Genomic DNA, 6000 nt, shown 5'->3' with positions numbered 1-6000 from the left:
GGACCCAAACGTTACGGAATTTGAAAAACAATTTATAAAGTCGGGGAATATTTTTCTAGGCCCCTCCAAGCTAGTTTGGAGAATTTTGGATTCCGCGCAGGTGTATTTTAAATTGCAGAAAATCACATGCCGTTATTTTAAGTGTAAATTTTAATTTTTAGTTACAATAAATGTAAAAATGCTAAAAAATTATACATAATTGGTTGATTTTTACTTTATAAATGTCAGGGAAAATCACAAAAACCTGTCAGGAAAAACCTTGAAAAGTCAGGGAATTTGGTTTTGAAGATTTCGTGGCAACCCTGTACTACTTTTGCTTATGTGGAATATGGGGGTCTCATTCGGACACACCTTTATTGTTGACAATAAAATAAAAATAGTTTGTGACCATTTTCAAATATCTTAAAGACAGACCTTTCAATTGATGTATAAATTATCGAAGGTGCTTTGGTATTCATCCCAGAAAACAGTTCAATTAAACTTAATTAAAAATTTTCATTCAAAAATATTGTTTTTACTCCGAGCAACCCAACAAATCTTATTTTTAAAGGTCTATCCTAAAATTTCCATGAAAATGTTTTTGTGATTTGTCCCCAAGATATGAGGTGTGAAGGACACATCCTATTTAATAATATATTAATGTATGTGGTATGTGGTAGTGGCTAGATATACATGTCATGATTAGAAAAATGGCATTGTCTTAAGCAGCTGTAAAGGCTAAATACATTTTATAAACATGTTGATCAATGCCTACAAAACCGATTAATTTAAAAAATCCTGAAATGGGGGCTTAACATTTTTAGCTCTATTGCAGAAACTAGAGGTTTTTCAACAAATTTTGTATAACACTAATTCTATATTAAAGTTTCATCGAAATTGATTTTTCCAAAGTGACATATCTGGTTAATTTCACATGTTGGCCCAGGTTTTTTTATCTAATTAATTTTTTTAAGAAAATCATTGATTAAAATCGCCTCTTATATTTTAATGTTTAAAGGAAAATTCAAAAACTTTAATGCAAATTTAGTGTAAATGAAAATAGTAAACGCTAATAATTCATTAACTTTTAGTTTAAATTTCTGATTTAAGCAGTAATAATTTCTTGAATGAACATATAAAGTAAATTAATTCATTTCATATTAAACATTAATTATTAGATGTTTGTCGTCGAAAACTTCATTAATGAAGAATCCGTCGAAATAGTGCCAGATACTTGGTGCATATCGTTCAATAAATGTCTCTGGTCTAAGGATCTAAGCATGGCTCAAATATCGAAGTTGGTGAAAGATAAAAAAGACCCCCAAAAAGAATGGGAAACCCATCATGTTAAAGTGCTATTCAAAAGTAGTAAGTTTCAATCCTAAAATTTTAAGTAGGCATTATATGTTTGTCTATATTCATAATACATTTTTTTTAAATTTCAAGCAACCCAGTGGTCCTATAAAATCCATTGTAAAAGACCTATTACATATTACCCTGTAATTTTAAATTAAGTTCTATTTTACTAAAATTTACTAAATTTTCCCAATAACTATAAAGACTTAGAAGTTTTAGTTACTATGTATGTTTCTAAAATACTTTTCGTCGATAAATGATCGCTACACCCTCTTTTGGTTTACACTGAGAACATGAATGTCGTTCAGAAACATTTAGCAGCCAAAGCTAGATTAATTAATTTGGTTTTGAAAATCAAGATAAATAATATTATAATTTCTTAATTTTTTTAACTTATTAATTAAGCTGAAATTTGCTATTATAAATTAGTGTATTTTTAGAAAGTGCTATATAAGATAAAACTACTTATGGCTGGGCTCCCTGTCACTTACATAGTGAAAGAGCAACTTAAGTGGCCACACAGAGTTTAGCGTGAAAAATGGTTAGTGGAGTGAAACATCTGACAGTATGCTTTCCCCATTCATTCTCAGGCTTCTGCTCAATTTTGAGTATTCCCACCACTAGTGAGTGAATTACTTTTATTTTTGTCTTGCCTTTCGACCACACGAAAATCATAAAGGTAGATTGCTAATTGGGAAATTACTCCTAATTTTTCACGCTTCCCTGTGCACAGCCACTTGGGTTGCCATTTAATTGACACAATATATTTGATCAAGTTACTCCAATATCTTATTGATAATTCTAATGGATTTGTTAACATTTTAGTGAACTACACCAGAGCAAGAGAAGCTTGTTTACGAGCAGAAATTACATCTGATTTGGGAACCGAGTCGGACAGCAAACTTGGTCGTGGGAAAAGGAAAAAGAAGAAAACTATAATAATAATCAGTTTGGCTAATACCCAAGGCACCACCTTAGGCATAAGTCATCAAGCGACTTTTGAAGCCTTTAATTCAGGTGGCCGGGTTACAATGCGTAGGAGGGTGGTGGCAAGCCCTGCATGCCACGCGATCGAGCCAACAGCTCCCTACACTAACTATTACCGCTAACCTCAACAAGTTTTTATGGAAGGGCAAACCGAAGAGCTCGGGGAAAACCCCTTAAACCAGTGGGGAAAGAACTTGCAAACTCAACGCACAAGGAGTTGTTCTGAGTTTTCACCAAGTGCCACAAGCTGTGATCGAACCCGGCTCCTATTGCTGCGAGGCGAAAGTGCTAACCACTCCGCCACCCCAAGTATACTCCGCCACCCCACTATTTCTACTGAAAGTTCAAACTCTGATAATGGATAGTTATATCTAAGATATACCATGTTAAGAAAGAAAATGAGTCCGAATGTTTTTAGATAAAGATGACAAAATTGTCAAAAAGCATAAGCATGACTACCACAATGAGAACTGTTTAAAGAGTAAAATTCCAGATGCGCCACTTTTCCAGACCAATGTGTCCTTAACCACTGTCAGATCTGGTAAACCCGAAAAGTTCAGTTTTCCTATTTATACAGTAATACAATTGAATTTTTTACAGATGTAGTTGAAAAATTTTCAAAATGGCAGTAAAAACAATGAAGATGGTATATCAAATATTGAGTTTAATGAAGTGGCAGATTCACTGAACAATGAATTGGATTCGGATGTATCTACTGACGATGGTAAATATCTGCATATAGTTATGCTAAGTTATGTTTATCTTTACAGTATTAAATAATATTTTCGAGGAACAAGTATATCATGTTTAAATAACCAACTTTCCTCAACAAAAGCCAAGTTGTCTAAAACGGGTGAAAAAAAAGGAAAAAATTTCTCTTTCCATTTTAATTAATCCTTTTTATTTTAGCAAAAAGGGGAAGATCTGAAAAAAATTATGAGTTGGAGAGTTTAGCGCAGCTCTCATCTAAAAGTGATATTTTAGTACCAGGCTTACACCAATGTACTTATCAAGGCTATTTAAATATCTAATTTTACAGCTGTTAAAGCTAATCCCACCGTTTTGGCCGAAAAGGAAAATAACAATATCACTCATTTGCAACAATCGCAGTCTTTACTTAATAATACGGGTAAATTTATCTACATAAATCTTCATGAATACTTTTGTGTCATTATTTGTTAAATATTACGTTTTTTAAATCTCCATTATATATTTTCTAGATAGCAGTATCAGTAAAAAAGTGGTAATTATACAGTTGTAAATCAAATTTCTGCTTAAAATTCGAGTTAGTTTAGTTTTCAAAATACTACGAAATTGGCAAAATTGCACTACAGCGGCCTCATGTAATTTCGTGTTTTTTTTTGGTGAAGAATGTAGCACTTGACGCGTAGATTACGAAACTAATTTTTTTTGGGGCCGCAAATGATAATTAAATTAATTAACTTAATGTTAAAAATGTACTAATTTTAGGGAATTACCGTGTTTTTGTATTTTTGGGGGGCGGAGAATGTAGCACTTGACGCGTAGATTACGAAACTAATTTTTTTTGGGCCGCAAATGATAATTAAATTAATTAACTTAATGTTAAAAATGTACTAATTTTAGGGAATTACCGTGTTTTTTGTATTTGTGGGTGGCGGAGAATGTAGCACTTGACGCGTAGATTACGTAACTAATTTTTTTTGGGCCGCAAATGATAATTAAATTAATTAACTTAATGTTAAAAATGTACTAATTTTAGGGAATTCCCGTGTTTTTGTATTTGTGGGTGGCGGAGAATGTAGCACTTGACGCGTAGATTACGAAACTAATTTTTTTTGGGGCCGCAAATGATAATTAAATTAATTAACTTAATGTTAACAAGTTGGCAAGCCAAAATATACCTCTCCTCGGAAGAATTGTCCCTAGTGGTATTAATTTCTCGAGATAACCCTTAAAGATATATCTCCGCAATTTAGAGTTATTTGTTAAACATATTAACCCATTTCTATCCCGCCCGGTATAAAATTTTTATTATAATTAAAATAATTGAGACGAAACGACCAATTTTAATTTATTCAGAATATCATAAGTTAAGTAGTTACAACAGTAAGTTAGACGTACTATAACAATGCACAATTGAATTAAACCCTTTTACAGAACAAGTTTATCAGTTAAATATAATACGAAGCAAATTTTAATGAAATAAATATCTACAGAGGCTTTTTGGAATTACTCGCTTACGAAATACTTGCCGCATCTTTAACGCTCATTTTATTTCAACACTCGCCCTTGATGAAGATACCGTAGATATCTGGTAGTGGACGACTCGTTCACTTCCTGTTGACGTTGTGACGCATACCACATGAAAAAGACCAATGCCGTCCAATTTCCAATATCATATAATGACTCGCACACCCAAGAAATCATTGACTGCGTTAGAAATCGTAGATATCCAAATATCCACACCAAATGTATTTACAAGAAGCAAAAACCTTACCATCAACAAAGCACAGAGAGCCACTTGACTAACCGCCAGCTTTTAAAGCAATTAACGTTAAATTATCTCCTTTGAATTAACAGAACTATATATAGGTCGTTAAGAAAGTGGACCACCCACAGGGTCTACCCTTTAACCCTCTAATCTCGGCTGACTGCGCTAAAACAAGATTTAACCTTTAAAAAATACCAGATTAGGCCTTCATAAATTCATTAATAAAAAAAGACTTTATTACCTATTATGCTTACGATGCCTGTCTTAATTTCAGTTAATCTAAGCAGCTATCGGTGGTTCTGTGGTAGAGCGCTCGACTGCCAAGCCGAATGGTCTGGGTTCGAAACCTGGGTGGCGCATTTGTTTTTAATCAATAGAGAAACGCTAAATTAGAATTTCTTCGATGCAATAATTTCAATTTCAATTCTATTTCAATTAAACCAAAATTTCGTACTCTATTAAATACGCTTCCGATAAAGCTGAAGGTCTAATTTTCAATAAGGCGTAACAAGTGTCGGTGGTTCTGTGGTAGAACGTCCGCCTGTCAATCAGGAGGTCTCGGGTTCAATTCCCGCCCGATGCGATCGCAAATTGATACTAAGACGAATACCGTGTACAACTGGTGGAAACCCTGCCATTGGACGTTGAGAGGTAGCATTACACTCAGCACTCGGTCCGTCCCAAAGTCATTAATAAGAAGTTGGAGAGAAAACGCCCATATAAACACAACAGACTCAACATGCACAACCATCAGAACACAAACACAACAAATTCAACACTCACAACCTACGCATAAACATTACAAAAACGTAATACACCAAACCGTCACGACGGTGAGCGAAAAAACACCAACCAAACCGCAAATACATCCGTTAACGCTCACCGTCACACGGTGGTTTTGCCAACCATTTGAGAAACTGCGTACGCAGTGATTACACTTTGCACCGAAAATGCGAACGCGTTCGCAGTCCTGACAGACAGACATACCCACAGACCCACCCACAGACAGACCCACAGACAGACACGGTCGTTGTATAACCCCTCCTAGGGGACTTTGTCCCCTCGGAGAGGTAAAAATGTAAAAATTTTAGGGAATTACCGTGTTTTTGTATTTTTGGGGGGGGGGGGGGCGGAGAATGTAGCACTTGACGCGTAGATTACGAAACTAATTTTTTTGGGCCGCAAATGATAATTAAATTAATTAA

Source organism: Leiobunum rupestre, chromosome 4 (assembly GCF_980474605.1).
Source record: "Leiobunum rupestre chromosome 4, qqLeiRupe1.1.hap1, whole genome shotgun sequence".
Lineage (NCBI taxonomy): Eukaryota > Metazoa > Arthropoda > Arachnida > Opiliones > Sclerosomatidae > Leiobunum > Leiobunum rupestre.
Note: the sequence above shows the minus strand (reverse complement) of the source record.